The following is a 13,481-nucleotide window of genomic DNA, read 5'->3' on the forward strand; positions in this document are numbered from 1 at the left end:
CTTCTGCTGGCCTTTGTTGCTCTCACCCTTTAGACCTGGGTTACTGGGCTGACCCCTGCAGTGGGCAGGGCTGTCAAAGGAGGGACAAGGCTCTGAGACCATTGTCTTACTCCCTCATGTCCTCACCCAGGGTGATGTGGGTAGTCCATGCTCTCATCTGAAAACAATACCTGGATACCCTGGGCCTCACACAGGAAATGCCATTTTAGCTGTATGTGACATTCTTCTAGTAACCAAAATTGTCTGTTAACCATTCACTAAAAATCTTCTCCAGGGTCTAAAGGCTTTTCACCACACAACCTAGATCCTCTTAGGTCCTTTTCATCTGCTGACTTCTCTCTTTTCACAATACTGCCTTGCCTTGTTGTGTTTTTCAAATGAAAATCAAAGTGTTTAAAAAAGATTTTTTTTTAAGGTGGAGTTTTGATTCCCTGTTCCTTAGCTGGGTGTGGAAGGCCCTGGGGAGATTTATCAAAATGAATTTCTCTATCAAGAATCACAATAATTTGAGTTGTTATTTGAAGGTTAGCAGAAACAACTGGTACTTTCACAAGCTGAAAGAGGTCCATGTCAGATATGACAAATAAAGTAATAAAAAGGGAAAATAGAATTCATTGCATATTAGGCTCAGCAATAGTAAAAACATAATGAAAAACTTGGATATTTATAGAGAGTTCTCTGCCTTTTAAACACAATCTTCTGAGAACATGATATAAATATACCTATATACATACACACATATACGTAGAAAATTATTCCACTTCTCAGAAAGTTAGATCCCAAGAGTTCGTAAATTTCCAGCCTCCTATTCAATTACTCCTTCCCTCAGGTTGTGTCCCCCCAAGGGCAAAGAGACCCGCAGGGAAGGGGGGGGAAGCAGCAAGTAAGACTTCAGCTCTTCTCTCGGGTACAGTACTATTAAAATGCAAATATTTTGCAGCTTCTAGTGAGTTTATAATTATTTCAAAATAGAAAGTTAAAAGAAGTGAACTGAGAATGATAAACATAAGGAGCCTAAGAACTGTGGAGATTCAACGTACAACTATAAGTTTGCCACCGTCCCTAGGTATGTGACATACAGGTGAAGTTAGATGCTGGTGAGTGGAGAGTAACCGGCTTAGGAGTAGGGGGCAGAGAGGATGCAGAGACCAGAAGAGAAAACCTAGGGTTCCACTGTTCTGCCACCACACAGAGGAAGCAACGGTTGTATTTCCTTGCGTAATTTGGTGGGGGTGGGGAGTTGGATGGAGCAAAGGAGTAGTGCTAGAGTTGGTTGTATGGGTTTTTTTTTGGTTGTTTAGTTTTAGATGACTAGGTGTAGAGGCACGTCCCAGGCAGTGCGGTTGAATTCCAGTGTAGACGACAGGGGTCCTCTTTTCCATTCGTCACCACCAACTGCTTGCCTGTTCCATGCAATGCTGAGCTGGGTAGAACAAGTTCAACAGCTCTTGGGGATGCTCTGAGGAATCCGGTGTTTGGCCAATGGAAGATTCTTTTTTAATTTCAGGTCATGGATTCATTTTCCAGCTTCTGCTTGGGTCACAGGCCACTGGTGAGTAAAATGACCTCAATGACCTGACGCCAAGAAGAAGGCATTGCACATGCAGCAATGTTACTTCACAGAGCTGAAGCTAGACCCAACTTTCTCCGGCAAGATTCCCAGCCAGTTGGAATTTTTCAAATCTAGCAGTTCTGGTCAGAGAACCTTGGCTACTTCCACGAGTCTTTTTGAGCACAAAAGCTGGTTCCCTGCAGGAAGCGGTTGCCCAGCGCCCAGCTCTGAATGGAGCCCTTCGAAAATCTTTTCCCTTCGTAACCTGAGCTCATGCTCCCTTTCTGGCAAGGACGCTGTGGAAAATTCCCTGTACATAGAGAGCTGGCTCCATTTCCTAGCAATTCTACGAAGTTCTCTCTGTGCTGGTGAAAATCCAGTAGCCTAAACATCTCCAAAGCACTGGGATCTAAAACAAAGAGCACATGGGACACTTTTAACAAGAGACAGAGTTCCACCTCTCAGCATGGAGGTTTCAGAATTTAGAATAAATCTGGCACAGCAGGTTTGGCCACAGTGACTGCTTCACCTTGGGGCCTGCTGGGACATTAGGGGGTCCCCGAATATTTCAAGTTTCTTGGCAAAGCTGTCTCAGATCCTGTAACCTTTCTTTATTTTGTCATCTGTAATCGTATGCAAACAGCTACCAATTTTATGGAGAAATAAGGCTGGGAGGGAATCAAATAGCCCTGGGGTGCAGCTTCAACTTTGACACACAACTTGGGATCCATCAGTTCTGTCAATGCATGTCCTGGGGCGAAATTTGGTATTTTCTTCAAATCCCATTTCTTCACCTAAGAAACAATAGAAAATGCAATGCCTGTGTGATAAGGTCAATGTGGGAATGAATAAACTACCATGCAAGGTGCCCAGTAGGCATGCCAAGATTCTTACCCTTCCCTCTCTCTCCTCCTCCTGCTCTCCATCCCCTCCTCCTTTCTCCAGAGCTATGATTTTCGCACTACTTTAACTGCTGGAACTTATCAAATAATATGTATGGAGAATCCAAATATAGAAAACAGATAAAACCCTGTAGCTGCTGCAAAGGAAGCATCTGGTTTGTCCCCTCTTCTCGGTAGAAATTTCCTGCAATTTAAGCGCCGTGGGCATGGCCTCTCTGGTTTACCTGGAGACCCTGGGGAACATGGGCAGGCCTCAATTGCACTGCTGGGCTCTGTGCTGCTTCCACCTTCCGTTGCCCCCACCCCCTCCCAGATCTGGGCAACTGAAGTCTTCCCATGGAAGGCTCCCATGTGTTTTGGGTTTAAATCAAAGCACCTTGGGCCAGAGTTCTTTCCATTCTGGTGTTGTCTCTGATGACCTCACTTTCTGGAGGGATGGCGTGGCTAGCTGCCTGGAGCTCTTCCCAAGCCCGAGACCTGAGTGATCTTGCTCCACAGTTTGATGAGAGCTGTGTGAGTTCTTGTTTTGTGCTTATGTGTCAGAAAGCGGGGAGGTGCTTGGTGCCCATAACCCTTTACTCAGGTTTGTGTGCTTACCGGAGTTTTCTTGGCACAGGGAAAGACTGATGGAATGAGGCATGCTGGTGCAAGAGGAGGTCAAAGGGAAAATCACAAAACGCTTGGCTGTGAACGGGGCTCTAGTAGGGCCTGCTCCTGCTGGGTGGGCCTCTACCTCTGAAGTGGCCTTCACAGGAGGCTGTTCCTGCAGGGATGGCATCAGAGGGTGTTCAGCTAGGCAGGGAACCCCCCAGGGCCACGAGGGCTCCAGCAGGTGCGCCCCCACCCCACCGGGCCTGACTTGCCCTGTCCCTGCCTCCTCCTCATGTTGGCCGGCTACCTCCTTCCTGCAGAAGCATTCAGAGGCTTGGGAGAAGCAGCACATTCCTCCCTCCCAGGGAGGAGGAACATCCAAGGGCTGGGAAAGGGCTTCTCCCCTTTCAGTGGCTCTGATTATAGATTGCTGGGTCTGGAGGACAAGGACAGCCTGGAGTCCTGCCCTGGGCTGGGAGTCGGAATGTACAGTAGTGCTTTCAAGATCTTAGTCATCAGTAAACAGGGCTATTATGCTCTCTTCTCTTCTGCTGGGCGGCCTGTGGTTGCTATGGATATGGCTTTGTCTTTGGAGGCCTATCACCAAGGAGGATTTAAGTAAATCCTCAAGGGTCAATATTTCCATAAAACTAAGAGAAAAAAAAAAAAAGAAGAGAAAGAAAAAAAGGGCACACTTTCTTAAGCAACTCCAAGAAATCCTTAAACAGTTCTGAAATCATCACCAAAACAAGGAAAAACTCAGGCTTTAATTGCCAGAAAGTAGAGGGGCACGTGTTTTAAAAAAATAATCCAGATTGGAAAGATGAGGTCCATTAATGACTCTGATTGCAGCAAGTAAAAATGATGGTATTTCCTGGCTGAGTGTTTTGGACAAGATAAAATTGCATTTTTTTCTTGCCAGTGCTTATTTTTCAGAATGCTGCTTGATTTGCTCTTTCTAAGATGTGTCATATTCCAGCATATAAATGAACCCATGTTTCAAGCAAACAGTAGTTGTTTCTATCTGACACAGGGGATTCCATGACATTTGGTAATGACTATGGAAGATGGGTAGGTTGATTTAAGAAGGCTAAGAAAAAAAAAAAAAAAAGAAGAAGAAGAAGAAGAAGCTGCACACAGTCCTGTGCAGTAACCAAAGGGCTCTGGTGTCTTTGTTTGAAAACACATGCATACTCTCCTGGGATTCCTCGTAAGTCACTCTAGAGAAAGATACTGTTGCCTGGTAAAGCAGAGGTCGGAGGCTAAGAGCCGGGTGCAGCCACAGCCCCTCCATGCTTTAGTTCTCTGCTCAAAGGCTGCATCCTTTTTAACAGGATGCCCTTTGTGTATGTTTCCAGGGACCAAGCTGCCTTGTCCAGGGAAGCAAGCTGTGGACCCTGGGATGAGGACCCTGGCTGAGGTGCCCACAGCTCGGAACGGGCTGCTTCCCTAGCAGTGTTCACGCCGGCATCACCAGGCTGCCCCCTCCCCTCATGGTAACAACTCAGGGTTTTGTCATCCATCCCTCTTGCCTCCCCGTTCATTGTCATTGGCAGCAAGATACTTCCAATGAAGAAGGTGCAATTACCCAGCGACCTCTTTCACTGAAGTGGGAAAAAAGTGATATTAATTTCCTTTCCATGTGCTTGAGTTTTCACGTGTTTGTACTTAAACTCCGGATTAATCCACAGCCTCTCCCTGCTTGCCTTCCTCAGGAATTCTCCCCAATCCCCGCCTATGATGTCACCTGGCAACTGCTGGAACTTCCTGGGCGGAGGATTATGGCACTCTTGCTCTGACTCAAGTGCCCGGTGCAAAGCCCTCTGTGATTATTAGGATCAGAGAGGGCAGAAACACTGCTGGCCAGTTGCCACCAGTGTCGGTGGTGGCCTGCCTGGACGAAAAAGGGATGTTCTTGCTTGAGCTGCCTCTGGCTGGTCCTGGAAGAAACGGCCTGCCTCCCAGGCCAGGTGTGCATTGGCTCCCAGCTCCCCCCCCCCACCCAACCGTCCTGCTGCGAACTGCCTGGGAGGTTGAGGTGATGTTCTGTGGCGCGGGCCAGCAAGCGGAGACCTAGTTTCTCCGTTTGATGAGGCCCGTTGGGAGGAGGGTCTGGGAGCCCTAAGAAAACTCTGGGGTGTGAGGACAGTCCCCATATAAACAGCCGCTAGGTTCTCTGAGTCACTATATCAGACCCTCAGGGGAATTTTGATCCCCATGGCTTCCATATAGTTCCTCCAGGGCCACCGTCAAATGGGATAGATGTCATGGAAAAGGTGAGGGCTACACTGATCCTCACTTCACACAGGCTGAGGGAGAGAATTTTGATCTGAATCAAAAAGAGTTTTCTGATTTTCCAAGTTGGTAAATGGAATAGGGGAATGTCTAGGATTTAGATTTGAGGGTGACTCTGAAAGGACTTGGGAAGGCTATGAAGCTTTAAATGACATCCTATCTGTCCAAGTGCAAAAAATCACAAGGAAGAAAAGGGAGAGGCAGCTGAAGGAACCAACATGGCGGTGGGAGAGTGCTGTTAAGCTCTGATTTTAAATGAACACAAACAAAAGCTGGAAGGAGGGGCATATAATGAAGGGTGTCACAAAAGAATAGCAGGAATCTGTATATTAGTGTCAGGGAAAGCTGAAGTCCAGAATATGCTACGACTTGTGAAATAGCAGCTGACATGAGAATAATGCTCCATAGTTTACAAAGCATTTTCATGTAAATGATCACATGTATCCTCAATAATACTGGGAGGGGGTAGGAGTTATTATCTTTAGAATGCGTGGGGACGTCTCAGAGGCAGAGCTGGGATATGAGCCCAGATCATCTCGGGCCAAACGCTGGGTCTTTCCACCACTCCAAATCACTTTCTGTTACATTGATTGAAAGTATATTTAGAGTAAGAAAGATGGGGTGGGGCAGTGCTTAAGGAGATAGTGTCATGCAGGCAGGTGTTAGAAAGCAAAACTAGTTGCTCCTATTTTTTCTTCAATGTTCATCACAAAGCAAAACAATCTACAAAGGATAGAACCCATTTCTCAAGACTGGTGAGACCTTTAGGAGGGTCAAGTTCTCCAGGCCCAGACCTGGACATGGTAGATGGCTGTTTCCAAAGGGACCTGAATTTCTCCTGCACGGCACTTACTATAGAAATTACTTAGTATCTGTCTTCTCCACTACATTTAAGCTTCTTGAAGGCAGAGACCATGGCCATCCTGTTAATGTATCCCCATTGACCACACAGGCAATGAATAAATAACTGAACACAGACCATTACACTTGTCAGTGGTAATTTCTGTGAAATTATAGATAATGGGAAGTGTGCCACAGAGAGAGGCAGAAACTATTACGATTTACAAAAAAAGAGAAAAGGTAGATTCTAGAGTGTACTTAGCAGTTAGCTGACATTAGTCTCTAAGGTATTTATCTTCATTTCAAAGATAAAACTGAGGCTCAAAGACATAAAATGAGTCACGTGAGCCCATGTCAGTCACCCCAGAGACCGGATCAGACCCTTTGTTTTGAGTCACTCAAGGCTGAGATGGGGCCATCTGGGCTACAATGTCATAAATGCAGCCAAAACAGTGTTTCAAGGCAAGAATCTTCTGTTTCAGGCTCTAGGCCCTGCTTTTAGGCTGAGTTGCTCCATTAAGTATTTCGCTTTAGTAGGAGAGGAAGTTTTACTTTCTGCTTGTGCTAGAATGTACATATTTTAGAGAAGTTGGAAAGGAAGACATTTAACACCAAAGTTTAGCAATGCTGTCATTGTCAGCACTTATTATCATCACAGTTACCCCACATACAAGTGTAAACACAGGCAGAGCGCCCTCTAAAGGACATTGAGAGGATGAGAAACCAGGCGCAATTGAACCCAGGTTTCCAGAGCTCTCTCATGCACCTCTCTTCTTGGGAAGGATGTTAGTTAAGGGCAGGCTTCTCATTTTCTCTTTTCCTGACCTCCAGGCCCATCTTTCCAACTCTATGTGTGAACTTTTGAGGGGCTGGAGGGAACCTGAGCTGACCCCATCTCATGCCCTTCTCCTCCTCACGCACTTCACTGTAGCCACAAGGGTCTTCCCTTTGCCTCTCCACCCACCTAGGTGTTCCCACCCCAGGGCATTGGCATCTGCTCTTCCCTCTTCCAGAGCCCTTCCTAGATCATTATCCCCATGACTGCGTTGGTGTCATTCAAGTCTCAGCTCAATCAGTATGTCCTGGGACAGACCTGCCTGAAATTCATTCCCCATTGTTTTTCTTCATAGCACTTGCATCACAATGTGAAATTAATTTCTCTTCTCCCTGTTCTGCCTCCCCTTCTCCTCTCTCTCTTCATCCTTGTTCCTTCTCTTCTTCTTCCTTGTTTGTCTCCCCCACTACAGTGGGAGCTCCAGGAGGCAGGGACCTCATCTGTCTTGCTCACTGATGTACAATCAGTGCCTAGGATGGTACCAGAGCAGATGCTCAACATACATTTGTTGCGTGAACAAGTTGACTTACCCATCTTCTTTCTTGGCTGCGTCCATTTGGAACACTTAGGGACACTACAATCATCTATTTTCAACAGCTGGTGAATGGGGGAAGGTAAATGGAGATCATTTGAAAGCATTTTGATATCAGTAAGGAGTATTAATGTTTGAGGGGTCTCTGATAAACCTGAAAACAATCCACAGTAACACGCTCAGATCACAAGTTTTGGAGGCATCTCTGAGGCTTAAGGAACTATGTTGTCTTGGTGCTGTAAATGAAACCTCAGGGAAAGCTGAGAAAAAGGAATGGGGCAAGTTCCATCTGGGAATGTAAAAAGCACTGCTGGCAGGAGATAAACCTCCTCAGGGTCTCTCAAAATATCCTTTATTTGGATCGTGTTGTGCCACCTGATCAGTGCCCATGGGCAAGATCAGGGTTGGAAGGAGCTAAGAGAAGGCCAAGGATAAGCAGTAAAAGAGAGGCTTGGCTGGCAGAGGAGGCCAAGGAAAACACGTCCCAGGAGGTACTGGCTCAGCTCTAGCATTTCTCCAGATTTTATTGAACGATGTGGGCATGCCCCCTCTTTACCTCAGTTTGGCAAAATGGGGTGGTACTGCTGATTTGCTTAGTGGGGAAGGCAGGAAGGGGGATGGCTATCAGGTCGTCTTTTGGAACAAGATTCCAAATGACAGTCAATTAAGCAAGACAGAAAGTTTTCTCTTTCATGGAAACTTCTGAGCCTAAGCAATTCAGGGCTGTACAGCAGCTACAATGTTGTTAAGCTACAATGTCATTAACCCAATTGCCTTCCACCTTATTGTTCTGCCGTCTTCGGACATTGCCCACATGGTGGACACTACCAAGTCCACATTTAGGCCAGAAGAGGGAAAGAAGGGGAAGGCACTCACCTTTCAAGCTCACCATCAGGAAGCTGCACACATACCTTCTTTTCACATCCCATTGGCCAGAACTTTGCCTCATGGCCATACTTCAGTGCAAAGGAATCTGGGAAATGTCTTTAATGGGGCAGCAGTGTCCCAATTAAAAATTCTACAACCTTGCAAGAAGAGAAAAAGGGGTATCTGGAGACAGTTAGCATTTCTGCCACAGGTGCCTGGAGGAAATTGTGGCCAAATGCCTTGTAAGTACAGTGATGGTTATCTTTCATAACTGCCCCAGGGGAGGACAATCAAATGGGAATTGAGATGCTCCCTGCCAGGTCATTGCAGACCATGAAATTGCATAGATTTTGATAAACAGCTCAATGGAAATTTTTTTCCTAGAAAGACTGTAAAACCCAGCGATAATAAGCAAGGTATGTTAATGTCAAAAAAAAAAGAAGTGTAGCAATTTTGAAATCTTCATCAGAATGTAGTACCTACCAGGTAATTTACTTAATCAGTCAGAATACTGCTTCCTGCTTCCACCATCAACCATTAGAATGAACTATAAAGCAGGTCTGCTGTGGAGTTTAAATCTAGAAATACTAGAAAGCTCTATACATATTAAATTTGTGGCAGGCACTCATTCATCCAGTGGATAATTACAGGACAATTAGCAAATACATCACGCTGTTCTATGGGGGTGGGGCAGCTCTGCTCTTGAGAATGAGAGAGATGGACCTCAAGAGTTCAGTAATAAAACACCCGTGTATAAGTTAAGGCACTCATTCGTTCATTCATCAAATATTTATTGAACACCTATTTTGAGTCAGACTCATGGTATTGTAAAGGGGCTGGGACATATTGATGAGCAAGCTAGACAAGGTTCCTGCCCTCAGGGAGTATATTCTGGTGCGAGAAAAAAAAGGCAGGAAAGAAGTAGGCAAGCATGTGAACTGACAGGATCCGATAATATAGTGATGAGTACTGTGAAGGAACCAAGTGGAGTAATGACGGAGAACTTGGGCAGTGGAGAGGAGTCCCAGTGAAGGCCTTTCAGAGGTGATGACATTTAAGCTGAAACCCAAAGAGTAAGAAGCCAGTCACACAAGGAGCCAGGAGAAGAGGGGTGGAAAAGAGCTTGGTGTGGTAGCAGGGCAGCAAGGAGGCGAGTGCAGCTGGAGTGTACTGAGTAAGGGGAAAGGGATGCAAGACGGGACTGAGAGGAGAGGGCTAGTCCCAGAGAGTTTCTGGAAGGGCTGGAGCTTGAGCTGATCCTTGAAGGACAAGTCAGGTTTGAGTCTGAAAGAGGGAAACATTTTCAAAATAGGGTGAGCTGTGAAGGGCTTGAGCAGTGTCTGTGCAGGCCCAGGGTGGTGGGTAAGAAGGGTTCATATTGAGAGCAGTGAGAGAGAAGGCTGGAAAGGCAAACTTGGGAAACTTCTGGAAGGTCTTAAAGGCCACGGACCTTGAATTCTCAAAGATAATGTGCAGCCATCTGAGCGGGAAGGAAACATGATCCAAGTGCAGTTTTAGATTTTCTGTGAGCCTGTCCAGGGCTTCTCAATCTTGGCACAACTGATGTTTGGGGCCTGATTGTTATTTGTCGTGAAGGGCTTTCCTGTGCATTATAGGATGTTTAGCAGCATCCCTGGTCTCTAAGATGCCTGTAGCACCTTTCCTAGTCATGACAACTAAAAATGCCTCCGGGTATTGCTAAATGTCCCCTGAGGGGCAAAGTCCTCCTAGTTGAGAGTCAGTGCTTCTTCTTTTTTTTTTTTTTTAAATTGGTTTAGTTTATTTTTATGTATTTGTTTTTGAAATCAGGTTTTGGACCTGAAGTATCTTACTGATTGACTAGACTTCTTTCACTACGATTGTGTGGACACAGGAACGGGAAATTGAAGTAGTAGGAAGGCAACTTCGGTTCTAGTCACTGAATATTATTTAACTCTATTTTAAGAAACGCTCATACGAAGTTTCTACAAATAAATTTTAATTCACTCTAAAATGAGGCTTTGAAAGCCCTGAGGGATGTTTCTTTCACACACAGCCTCTCGGTGTTTTTGCTCTTCTTAGAGTGTGCCCCTCTCTTCTCAGGTGAGGAGGCAGCAAGGGCAGCCCTGGGTCTGGGAGGTGGGAGGGGTGAAGCCCAGAAGGAGAGGACCCTTTTCCAAGGAGGAGATGTGTAAACTGAGCGGGAAAAAAAACGTTAAGTATTGTTTTGAATTTCTTTTTCTTGAGGCCCCCAAATTTAAATTACCTTTGTGGGAACTCTTTGGGATTAAAAAAAAACCCTTGAAAGTAAAATACATCCTTTCATTGTTTCCCTTCTCCTCCGGATGATGTTTGAGAATATGAAGAAATCCAGAAAAAATATTTTAAAAATCTGTCTTCCTATGTCTTTTAAAAGTGTTCAGGGTTGAACAGTATCCCTCCCAAATTCACGTGCCCTTAGAACCTCAGACTGGGAAATAGAGTCTTGGTAGCTGTAATTCATTAAGAGGAGATCCTACGGGATTGAAGCAGATTCTAAACCCAGTGAAAGGTGTCCTTAAAAGAAGAGGAGGGAACAGACACCCTGGGAAGAAGCCTGCGTGGAGATGGAGGCAGAGAGTGGAGTGATGCATCCACAAGCCAGAGAACACCAAGGATTGCCGGGAGCCCCCAGGGAGGTAAGCGGAGGCGAGGACATGTCCTCCCACACAAACTTCAGAGGGAGTACGGCCTCCTGATGTCTTGATTTTGGACTTCCAGTCTCTAGAACTCTGAGAGAATACATTTCTGTTGCTGTAAGCCACCCAGTTTGTGGTAATTTGGAGCCCTAGGAAACTAGCACAAATGGTAATTTTATAATTCCATTTTGTTTTTTATTAACCCTTGGGCTTGCTAGTTCCTCCTTTTCAGAGTTGGCATCCATTTGCAGCAAAAGGTTAACCTTTGGTCCCCTGCTTCACCGCTGCTGCACTGGCCTTCAACACGAGCACTTACAAGTTCAGTTCCCCATTGCACCGAAAAACCACAGCCAAAAACTCTGTGTGACACACAGTTTTCCTGCCAGAAGGCTGCACGTGGCAGTAACGCTGCCTTCAGACCAAATTCTGAGACAAGCGAGGTGGGCAGCCCTCTGTGGTGGGTGGTGGTGGGTGATGGCTCTGGTCTCCTAAATAAAGCTTAGCGACCTGGCCAGAGAAGACATCGCAACCCTAAATTAAAAGGGAATGGGGGAGATTCCTGGTCAGATCCTAGAGGAAAACCCTGGGAGATGAGTCAGGTGGATACTGGGTGTGGGAAGAGGAGGGAGAGCTCAGCGTGGAGGGGTGGGGGGAACAGCAGAGTGGGAAGGCAGGGGAGGGAGTGGGGGAGGGAGTGGAGGAGGGGTTGGGGGAGGGGAGAAAGAATCAGGACAGCTGAATCCTTTCAAGAGGAGAGGGACATGATCTTATTTACCATAGGCAAAAACAAAAAGGGAAGATTACGCAACGCTTTAATGACAGTGTTTCTGTCACTCACCCTGATGGTAGTAATTATGTCTATTATGCAGATTGGGTGGTGAAGGTGCTGTCCTGTGGGCCGTGCTCCTGAGGGGATTACTGGGGGGAGGTTTAGTGTCACCAAATAGAGCCTGGGAGTCTGGAAGTTCTCATTGATAATCCTACAAAGACACAGTTTCTTATAAAATAAGCTCTTCAGATCAACTAGAACAGGTAGACATTGTCTCCTCCTTTAAGCCATGTCCTCACTACGTCCCGCGTTATTTTTCTGCCGTTGAGGGGGCTAGAAATCTGCCTGGCTTGATCTTCAGCCAAAATGATGATTGGCACACACATTTTTAGAGGAGGTGGAAGTGAATGTATTGTTTCTCCAGAGAACGACTCAGAAATCCATCTAGATTTTAGGTGAGGGATGAGGGGGATGGGGTGCCGGCGGTGGGCAGGGGAGCAGAGGATCTTCAGGGCAGCCCAGGAACAAACCCTGCCTGCTGTCGGCATTGGAAACTTTTGCCTCATTCAGAAACGTTTATTCAGTACCTACTGTATGTCAGGCACTGGTATAGGGGTTTTGGACATAAAAAAGATTTCTTAAAAGGTGTCTACTGTTTAGTAGAAAGAGTGATGATTGAATTATTCATTCATTCATTTATTCATCAAATAGTTATGGAATCTTTCCCATGTGCCAGAGACTGTTCTAGCACTTAGAGTACCAGTGTAAACCCAGCAGATAAAGGTCCTGCCTTCTGCTGATGAAATGGCAGAGGCGGGTGTCCCGGGGATGGAGGAGGCATCCATCGGGCCTGGAGCAGCCAGGGGGGCTCTCTCAGCACACCCATCTGCAAAGGCTCAGAGGGTGATGAGGAGTGACTGCTGACTGTTCTTTTAACTGTGACTTTAAAGTTTTTGTGAAGTTTATATGTGAGGTGTCACCATTGTACTTCCTAACAACCCAAAAGGGACCTGGCAGAGGAAACATAGCATCTCAACAAAGGACATTTTGAGGTGAGTTTTTTGTTATCCATCTTCCCAGCCTGCGCACTTCTGCTATGCAAACTCGTCTGCCTTCCAAGTGTTAACTCCCCCTGCTAACTGATGACCCCCGAGCTCAACCCCTCTATCTACCTGCCAGCTGGCTGTGCCCACCTCCCAACCTCAGTGACTGGCGTCTCCCAGACACTGTGCCCAGCCTGGAGCCCTGTGACATTCCTCTCCTCACTCCCCTAATGTGAAATCATTCTCTGAACTGTCTCCTTCTCTCTACTGCATGGGATTGACTGTCCCTGTCCGTAGGACCAGGGCAGAAGCCTGTCCTTACCTACCTAGCCTTCGTATTTGCCCAGGACTTGAGGAGCCAGGGGAGGACCTGGATGGTTTCCCAGCAGCCTCTGGGCCGTCCCCCCACTCCCCTGACATGCAGCACATGGCACATGACACACAGCACATGACACATGGCACATGACACATGGCACACAACATATGACACCCACCACATGGCACATGACACACGGCACATGGTACCAGGAACAGGACACACAGCACATGATACTTGGCACATGGCACACGGCACATGGTACATGACACATGGCACACA

The sequence above is a fragment of the Equus caballus genome, chromosome 17, assembly GCF_041296265.1.
Source record: "Equus caballus isolate H_3958 breed thoroughbred chromosome 17, TB-T2T, whole genome shotgun sequence".
In the NCBI taxonomy this organism is placed as follows: Eukaryota; Metazoa; Chordata; class Mammalia; order Perissodactyla; family Equidae; genus Equus; species Equus caballus.